Below are 9,940 nucleotides of genomic sequence, written 5' to 3'. Positions count from 1 at the left end.
TAATGTCATAAAAAATGCTAGAATTGTCCAGTTGCTATGTAGACCACTGTAGAAGAACTGAGGGTATGTACGACAACAATATGGCATTCCATGAATATACACTGATGAGTAAAAACATTATGAACACGCACAGGTGAAGCAAATTATGTTCATCATCTCCTAACAAGGGCACTTCTGGGTAGATTAGATGGTAAGCAAACAATCAGTTTTTTTGTAAGTATAAAAAGTTGACAGTGAACACAAAGGTTTTGCTAAACATATATTTTGGTTCTTACTTCCAGAAAAGAGACATAAGGGAACATTGTTCCTTTATAGGAATTTCTTTATTGTCAAAGCATAATTTTTTCACATTCTTTTGTAAGACATTAAGTATTTTTCTAAATTACAAATGCAGATGGTCTAAGAATTTTGAGTTACAGCTTCCAATATACACTGATCTATTTCCCAACAATGAGCATATTCAAACATTTTAAACAGAAATAAAAAACACTGAATATTGGATTCTGAAACGTATGCGTCTTTGCAAAATTGTTAGAAAGCCCTTGACTGTGGAATCAAATGGGACACAAACAACGTGAGAGCAAGAGGTGACAACATAGCAGAGGCACATGAAAAAAACAGTCAAGGCGCAACGAGATCAAAACTAAGACAGTCTTCTAATTTTACAGTAACAGGAAGTTGCTTCTAGTTCTTCTAGTTTCTTTAGGTCTACGATAATAAGCAGCCACACATGGAGGCCACAAGGGCGGCACCGAGAACTGTGGTGTCGGTGAGCTTGGCAGAGTTTGCACCACTGAATGTGACTGAATTACAAAAGTCGGTGTGGCAGCAGATATCAAGGATGTTGGTGGGGTTTGTGCACAGATCGCTCTCCATACAACCCTGGGAAATCATACCTGAGGATACTGGGATGGGTGGGAAGGTTAAACAGAGAAAGAGATTTTAAGAGGGTTAAATTATATGAACATGATGTTAATGTGTCTAGATCATTCAGGTGAATAGAGGAGCACAGTACTTACTGTCTATTCCAGTGAAGCAAGCACTAGTTTAGGTAGTGCAGACAGTAGTACTGGGATTCACGCAAAGACCCAACAGGCTCAAACTGCATCTGTTACATGTCAGGGACTCAGCTGAAACACACCATTTTGAGTGGGTTTAGACAATAAGATCACATGGTTTCATAAACAACACACAATGGTGGACCAATGTTATCTTTTAGGAATTGCAGCCATTTTTATACACAGTCCCCTTATTTCAGGGGCTCAAATGTAATGGGACAAATTAACACAATCATCAATAAACTGTTCATTTTAGTCGAGAATACTTTGCAGCAGAGGCGTCGCTATGATCACAATACATTCAGGGCTTAGCCCACCCCTCGCCCCACCCAGGACAGAAAGTACAGGGTTTTGAATGTACATGCGGAAAATTGTCATAATGCAAAATCGGAATTATCAGGGGCTATTTTTTTATTATTATGTTTTTTGGTCAATTTGATGCTGTGGCTATTCATAAAAGATCTGAGGCTATAGCCCTGGACGCCCAGGCCTAACGACGCCACTGCTTTGCAGGCAATGCCTTCTTGAAGTCTGTAACGCATGGACACATGCATTTCGCAGTATGTTTTGTGTCATTGTCCATATGTGTTCCTCTCAAAACTCCTAGAAAAATGTGTTTCCCAACAACAGAAAAAACCCAAGAAACCAAGAGCGTTGTTAGAAGATTGCACTGTGAAACTTGACGGCTGCATGGTCGTATCGCAAAAAACTGTAAAAAAACCTCAGCGTTACCCTTGACCCTGACCTCTCCTTTGATGAACATATAAAATATGTCTCAAGAGTTGCTTATTTTCATCTTCGAAACATTGCAAAAATCAGAAACTTTCTATCAAAAACTGATGCAAAAAAACGAATCCATGCTTTTGTTACTTCTAGACTAGATTACTGCAATGCTCTTTTTTCCCGTTTACCCTGACAAAAAATGTTTAACACGTTACTCCTGTACTTCTTGCCTCAAGTGGAGGAGTTTAAGTATCTAGGGGTCTTGTTCACGAGTGTGGGAAGGATGGAATGGGAGATTGACAGACGGATCGGTGCAGCTTCTGCAGTAATGCGGTCGATGTATCGGTCTGTCGTGGTGAAGAAAGAGATAGGGTGAGAAGCTCGGTCACCCGGGAGGAGCTCAGAGTAGACCCGCTGCTCCTCTACATCAAGAGGGGTCAGCTGAGGAGGCTTGGGCATCTGTTCCGGATGCCTCCTGAATGCCTTCCCGGGAAGGTGTTCCGGGCCCGTCCCACCGGGAGGAGACCCCGGGGAAGACCTAGGACACGCTGGAGGGACTATGTCTCCCGGCTGGCCTGGGAACTCCTCGGTGTCCCCCCGGAAGAGCTGGAGGAAGTGTCTAGGGAGAGGGAAGTCTGGGCATCCCTGCTTAGACTGCTGCCCCTGCGACCCGGCCCCGGATAAGCGGAAGAAGGTGACTCCTGTACTAGCGTCCTTACGTCCTGTTAGGGTTAGGGCTGATTTTAAGGTTTTATTGTTAACCTATAAATCAGTACATGGACTTGTTCCTACTTACCTTGCTGAAATGATCCAGCCATACATACCTACATGTAACCTATGATCGCAAGATGCAGGCCCTTTAATTGTAGAATTTCTAAACAAACAGCCGGAGGCAGGGCCTTTTCTCATATAGCTCCACTACTGTGGAATGATCTGCCAATTAAGGTTAGAAATGCAAACTCAGTGCAAACTTTCAAGTGTCTACTAAAGACTCATCTCTACAGCACGGTTTATAATTAGGTGTAGCCTGGCCCAGGGGCGTGAAGATAACCAGAAGGCTTGATACTGTCCACCCTTGCTGTCTTGCCAGATGGTCTCTCGTCACCACTGGGATGCCCTCCCTCCAATTCCTTTCAGGGAAAGAGTCACTGGCTTGTTGTTGTCTATCTGTTGCGCACTTCTGCAATTGGGCTGTACTCTGCTGGCAATACTCGGCCCTAATTCTGGGTGGTTGCAGTTGGTGGGTGTCCCTTTGGTTGATGCCTGGCAATGTGGGTGGATTGATTTCCTGCCTGTTGGGCCCTGTCCGGGGCCTCCCCTGGGTAGGGCCACAGTGTCGCCAGACCCTCCCTGTCTCTGTCCCAAGATCTAACGCTGCTATTTTAGCCTTCTTAGGGAGTTTTTAACTAGCCACTGAAATTCAACACTACTGTTGTTTGCTCAATGGGGGTTTAAGGCCGGGTGTTTTTGTAAAAGCTGCTGTTGTAAAAAGGACTTTATAAATACATTTGATTGATTGATGTGAAGTGAAGTGTCGTACAATCAACTGTGCGGAATTTGGCAGAATCTGAGCAGACAATATATCCCTATACACTTCAGAATTCATTTTGCTGCTTCTGTCTTCTGTCACATCATCAATAAACACTAGTGAACCCGTGCCACTGAAAGCCATGCATGGCCATGCCATCACACTGCCTCCACCGTGTTTTACAGATGATGTGGTATGTTTCGGATCATGAGCCGTTCCAAGCCTTCTCCATTTTCTTTCTTCCCATCATTCTGGTACAGGTTGATCTTAGTTTCATCTGTCCAATGAATGGTGTTCCAGAACTGGGCTGGTATTTTTAGATGTTTTTTGGCAAAGTCTAATCTGGCCATTCTCTTCTTGAGGCTTATGAATGAATTTGCACCTTGTGGTGATCTCTCTGTGTTCACTCTCGTGAAGTCTTCTCTTTAAGGTAGACTTGCCTACCTCCTGGAGAGTGTTCTTCACTTGCCTGGATGTTGTGAAGGGGTTTTTCTTTACTATGGAAAGGATCTCACGATCATCCACCACTGTTGTCTTCCATGGACATCCAGGCCTTTTTGTGTTGCAGAGCTCACCAGTGCATTCTGTTTTTCTCAGAATGTACCTGTTGTAACTTTTGTTACAGCAGGTTTTGAAAGGATGGCCAAGTTTCACTTGCATTTAGAACTTCTTTGTCCATATGTTTTGGGTCACAGCATCAACTTCTAAATGCGTATGCTACACCAGGAATCAACTCCAGACCTTTTATCTGTTTAATTGATTAAAATATAATGAAGAAATAGCCCACACCTGTCCATGAAACAGCTTTTGAGTGAATTGTCTAATTACTCTTAGTGCCTTGAAAAAGAGGGGGCTACATATAAAGAGCTGTAATTCCTAAATCCTTCCTCCAATTTTGGATGTGAACAGAGATGGGCAAAGTTACATATAAATATATTACTAAAATCCTTTTACAAGGGAGCATGAAATCACTTCGCAAACCTTCCATCTATCGGCCTATTTGATCTATCCCTTCACCAGTACACTGACTCAGTTGATTAAGTAGAAATGGTTTCATTGCTTTTCTCTGCGTAACGATAAATCCGACATTTGCAACCAGTTAACAGATCGAATATTCACATCCCTGTGATCACCCAGATGGAGGTTAGTTCTAAAGTAACCAACAGTTTAATGTTTTACTAACAGTTCGTTATGTCTCATAATTGTATCCTAATTTAGTTACTTGGTGTTTGGTAATGAAGATACTTTGCATCAGCAACACTGACTCAATGACAAACAAGTCATTCATAAGAAGACACCTGATGGCACCTTTATTCATAGCAACTTTCTTAGTAATTAATCATTTGATTGTTAATCATAAATACACTGCTAACTCAAAACAATTAAGGGAACCTTTAAATCCCACATTTATTAAAGATCAAAATCTTTACTGTACATTGTGTAATTCATTGAGAACAAAGTGAGCTGAACTTGACTTGAATGTAACAACGGTCAATGGAAACCAAACCTACCAACCGATTGAGGGCTGGATTCGAACTCACACTGAAAATCGAAGTAAACAATTGAAATCACTGGCTGTTCCAATTTGCATTAATTTCATCACAGAAACTCATAATGTGACTCAGTAGTGTGTATGGCCCCCATGTGACTGTATGCACTCCCAACAACGTCTGGGCATTCTGAAAATACATGTATTACTTTCCTCAATTATGTTCTTTCCTGTTTTCCAGTTTTTCCTGTACATTACATTATATGTCAAACCTATAGTAAAATGTATTCATGTTGAACTGAGGGCCACACCTAGTGGTCTTAGACATCTGAGTACCTACAGTAGGACCACACACTTGTTTGGGGTGCTAAACACTACCACAACAGTAGTGTTACATGGCCTTTATCATGCATGATCATTCCGATATACTAAGTTGGCATGTCATTACATCACAGATATGACAGTAATCATTCAAATTTGAATTCACTATCATCACAGTGATCAAGAGTCTGCTCTACATTATTTGCAGGCTGGATTATGAATGATGATCCTAACTTGACCAAAATGTTAACTCTTACAGTGGCGTACAGTCTTTGCAAGTTTTCTGTGTTAATATTTAACAGTAAAAAAAGCTGCTGCTGCCATCATGCTGGTGAATGCACTGCTAGCTGATGCTTACTGTATCCACTAGCACTACTACAACTATATACTTAAAAAAAATAGTACACAGGACTGTCTGGAGATTACTAGATACTTGATGATAATCCCTGGGTATAATTTACAATGACATAATTTAAGGAGTCCTATCGATCTTTGACAGTCCCAAACCTAAATTGGAGTTGTTGAAACAAGGCAAAGCCATAATTGGATACCGCAAAATTGCTAGTGGAGGAAAAAAAGATAAGAACTATTGTGAAGTATTGCTGAAAAATAGTGATAATTATCCTTTTAAAATGAATATAACTAATTTATATCATGAATTGCTGGAACAACTAGCTTTTAGCTTAATTGACATGATAGCAATTTAAATAAAATATGGTCCTAGTAAACTTCATCCAAGTTTCGTTTTCTGAGTGGCATTTATTATAGATTAGACTCACCCAGCATTAAAGATGCAACACTGCCACAATTCCAAAAATTATTTTGTTCATCTTGACCAAAGTAATCACCAAAATAATATTTGTAAAAGTTGTGTGTACTTTACAGCAAAACCAATGCCTTCTTTCCTTTTTCGTCAGGTTAATGGTGGCACTATTTAAGCCTGGTTCTGAGACATAAGATTTTATACGGTGAGAGATGACTTGGGGGGGGGGGCAAAGGGAGTGGCGAAAGGGAAGAGTGTGAGGCAATTCAGGCGTGAATGTTTGGAATAAAAGCTGTGGGGTAATGATTGAATGAACAATGAACAATGAAGGGATGGGATGGGTGTTGTTGTTGAAGGGAGGTAAGAACAGAGGGAAAGGAGGAAGAGGTTATCTAGTTCACAGTATCTGCGTGCCACTAAATCTTTCCGTCATCCAAATATTCAGATAATGGTTTGTTAGTGTGGCAATTGGGGCCAGGTTGGTGCACAATGATGTGCAGGCATTATTTGTCTTCTAACCACTTTTAAACATGTGTTTAAGCGACATACTTTTTTTTTTAACCAATATATTTGTGTTTGGCAATTTATTTGTATGTATTTTAGTCCCCTGATAAGGGATTCATCCGAAAAAACACAGATAGTGTATTACACTTGATCTTAGCCAGTGGAGCAATGGTATTTGTGATTAATACATGCAGGGCAGATCCTAAAGGGTTCCTGAGATGGATCTTCTCTGAAAAACACCTGTAGAATTGGGTAATTGGCTTTCGTTATCTTGTCTGTAGCAGGTAGCAGGTTAGTTGTACAGGGTTTAGTCTGTCACAGGCAGGTTAGACATGTAGGGAAGATCAGGGCCTTTATTATCATTTATTTGCTGCGACAGTGGGCTTGCACAGCTCTTCTACCCTGCAGCAGTTAGCCTCCCTCCTTATTTCTGTATTAGTTTGTACGAAAATAAAATCCCCGGTGTTGGGACATTCTTCCTCCCACTTGGCCTGTTTGGTTCTTTGTCTTTAGTTAGTGAAATCACCACCATATGTTTCATGCCCAGTGTTGGGCAGTGTTTTTAAAGGAACTAATTTCAGTTACTAGTTACAGTTCCCATAAAGGTTACGTTATTATGTTACTTAGTTACTTGCTGTTGAAAGTAAGTCCTTTGATTCTTTATTCGAATGTTGCACAAAAGGCACAGATTTAATGTGAATTACATGGTCAGGAATTGCATAGTCAGTGTCACTCAACAGCATATAACATGAGCCTAGCAATATTTATACAGGAAAAGTGACCAATCCTATTATCTCAAGTAATATACCATAATGCCAATAAATACCCGCGTTTAGTTCTTTAGTCAAGAATCTCTCTTGAAATGTCTTCGCAATAATGTGCATAATCCATTAATGCTTCATGACTTTATACAGTGGTGAATGATTACTCAATCTGTTTGTGAAATCATTCATTAAAATCATGTTTAGAAATAGAACATGAAATGTATTTTGACTCTAAACTCTAAACTATAGTTGACAAAAGATCCCAACAAAACATAACAGCAACCGCGGTGATTGTTACATGTGAGGGCAATAACGACAGTCGAAATAGTGAACTGCTTCCCAAGCCGGAATCGCAAATCTCACCCGAGCTCAAAAATTACTAGTCGAGTAACGCGTTATTTATTAGAAAAAAGAATTAGTAAGGGATTACATAAATCAAATAACTAACGCGTTACACTACTCAATCAATCAATCAATCAAATTTTATTTGTAAAGCGCCTTACAACAGCCAAAAGGTGCACAAGGCGCTTTCCATTAAAAGCTTCAGTAGACAACAGAATATAAAAAATATTAAAACATATAAAAATATAAGATAAATGAAGAAAAATGTATATGTACATATATATACACATACACCCGCATACGCATATACACACACATACACATACATACACATAAAATATATAAAATGAGCAGACGAGTCAGAGATTACGTGTTAAAAGCCTGTCTGAACAGATGTGTTTTCAACTGCGCTTTAAAAACACTGAACACGGTAATGTTACTCGTTACCTTTAGAGGTAGCCTGACTACTGTAACGTCACTTACGTTATTTCCAAACGTGGAGGATGCCGACCTGTCTTGAATCAACGTCATACCAACTCCCCCATGACAATCAACTGCCATTGAACTGAGCTGGGCTGCTTGCCCCAAACAAGGCACACCTACTCTCAATCAGGCCTTTAAGGGGAGATCCCTTGGGAAGCAGCCCTATGGCGCAGAGAGAAGGCAATGCAGATGACAAGGGAGCGAAAAAGGCGAGTGCAGTAGACACAATAATATGGCAATTATATAGCATTGCACTGATGAGCCAAAACATTATGACCACACACAGGTGAAGCGAATAACGTTGACCATCTTTTAAAATCAGCACTTGTTAAGGTCTGAATAGATTTGATGGTAAGCTAACAATTAGTTCTCATAGTCAACAATTTAGAAATGGGCAGGAGTAAAGACCTACTCCTGCCCATAAGCGACTTTGACAAGGCCCAAATTGTTTGGCCAGACGACTGGGTCAGAGTATCTCGGAAATGGCAAGGCTTGTGGGGTGCTCCCAGTCAGCAGTGGGTGGTGCCTAGCGACAGTGGTCCGAGGAGGGACAAACCGACATCAATGGCAACAAAGGCTATCCCGCCTGGTCTGAACCGACAGAAGATCAACTGTAGCACGGGCCACAGAAAGTTTAAATGATGGTTACAGAAGAAATGTGTCACAACACACAGTGCATCACCTCTGCTGCCTATGGGGCTGTGTAGTCGCAGACGAGTCAGACCCCAGTCCAGTCAACAGGGTTGGGTAGGTTACTTTTTAAATCAACATTTGTATTCAGAAATGTATCTTTTGGATTACTCAAACTCAGTAACGTAATGGAATTACTTTTTGATTACTGTAATATTAAGAGGCATTAGAAGACAAATAGGAATATAACCAAAGGAACACCTTTTGCGGGACCAATCCCTGTTAGGAAAGCTTGTCTTTTGCTAAAATAAGAGCAGGAACTGCCAAATCTCACATTGAACTATGTTCATCAAAATGTATGTGTTAATAAGGCCTAAAAAAGGAATGCGCTGTTTGCCTAAAATTAGTACTGGAACACTGTTCAGGACTGTTCCGGCCCAAGTAAAGCCCTGAATGTTAGAGTTTACATTGCTGGCCAAAAACGGAAATTGCATTTTAACTTATGGGTTTTGTACATTGGCTCTGGAAAGGGTTTCTAAACCACTGCTTTCTACTTCAGTATGATTGGGCTATACCTCTACATTACACACTAAAAGTCTGTCAGATATTCAGTAATTCCAATTTATCCAATAACCTTGGATCTTCCAGAATCTGACTCTTCATCTGAACATATCCCAAAATCTATGTATGTGTTAGCCTATTTTGTTATTTGTTTTATGTTTTTTATTGCTTAAAAACATTGTTGAAAAAGCACTGCCAATTTCTACAAAGGGGCACTAACATTTTTGTAAATAAATATCAAGATATCCATGGCTTTTCGCGCGTACACTTTGCAGTAGTCTGATGTTTTGCTCCACAACCACCAACATTGTCCAAACAATTGTGACAGTGAGGTGACGGACAGCCCTGTCACGGTCGGTCATTCTGTCAGGGTTGGTGTAGTGGTGGAGAGGAAGGAACCAGGCACAGGCAGAGTGGCAGTCAATGTTGTAAATGTAATTTTAAATAACACAGGGCACATAAACACACTAAATGAAAACAAAAGGGTACGAACCAAAACTAACGACTTATTTGATGAAAAGAAAGCGGGAGATGACGGGGCTGTTCGTCACCATACCGTCACAGTAATGCAGAAACCCCAGGCACCCGAATGCACGTCCACAATCGTAAACACCTGCAATCAAATACGTTTTACCCGCGCAAACGTACTGCGGTGAAGTTAGTTTTAGATTGGACAATCGACAGACATTTGGCTCTTCAAATCTCAATAGCTCTTTCAAATAATTCATTTAATCCAAAATTGGTCTCATTGTATTTACAAAAGTGTATATGATG

At 40.5% G+C, this 9,940-nt stretch overlaps 1 long non-coding RNA gene across 1 annotated transcript; it reads right to left on the bottom strand.

Moving 5' to 3' along the window:
• Positions 1 to 401: 401 nt before the first annotated feature.
• LOC105028030 lies at positions 402 to 6,037 on the bottom strand. The gene is made up of 3 exons (XR_829349.2): positions 5,899 to 6,037; positions 1,020 to 1,130; positions 402 to 905 (listed from the first exon to the last, which is right to left on the bottom strand). It is a non-coding gene; the product is annotated as an uncharacterized LOC105028030 (long non-coding RNA).
• Positions 6,038 to 9,940: the final 3,903 nt, after the last annotated feature.

The sequence above is a fragment of the Esox lucius genome, chromosome 10 (genome assembly GCF_011004845.1).
Source record: "Esox lucius isolate fEsoLuc1 chromosome 10, fEsoLuc1.pri, whole genome shotgun sequence".
NCBI lineage: Eukaryota > Metazoa > Chordata > Actinopteri > Esociformes > Esocidae > Esox > Esox lucius.
The sequence above is the reverse complement of the archived record's forward strand: the minus strand, read 5'-3'. Positions and strand labels throughout refer to the sequence as shown.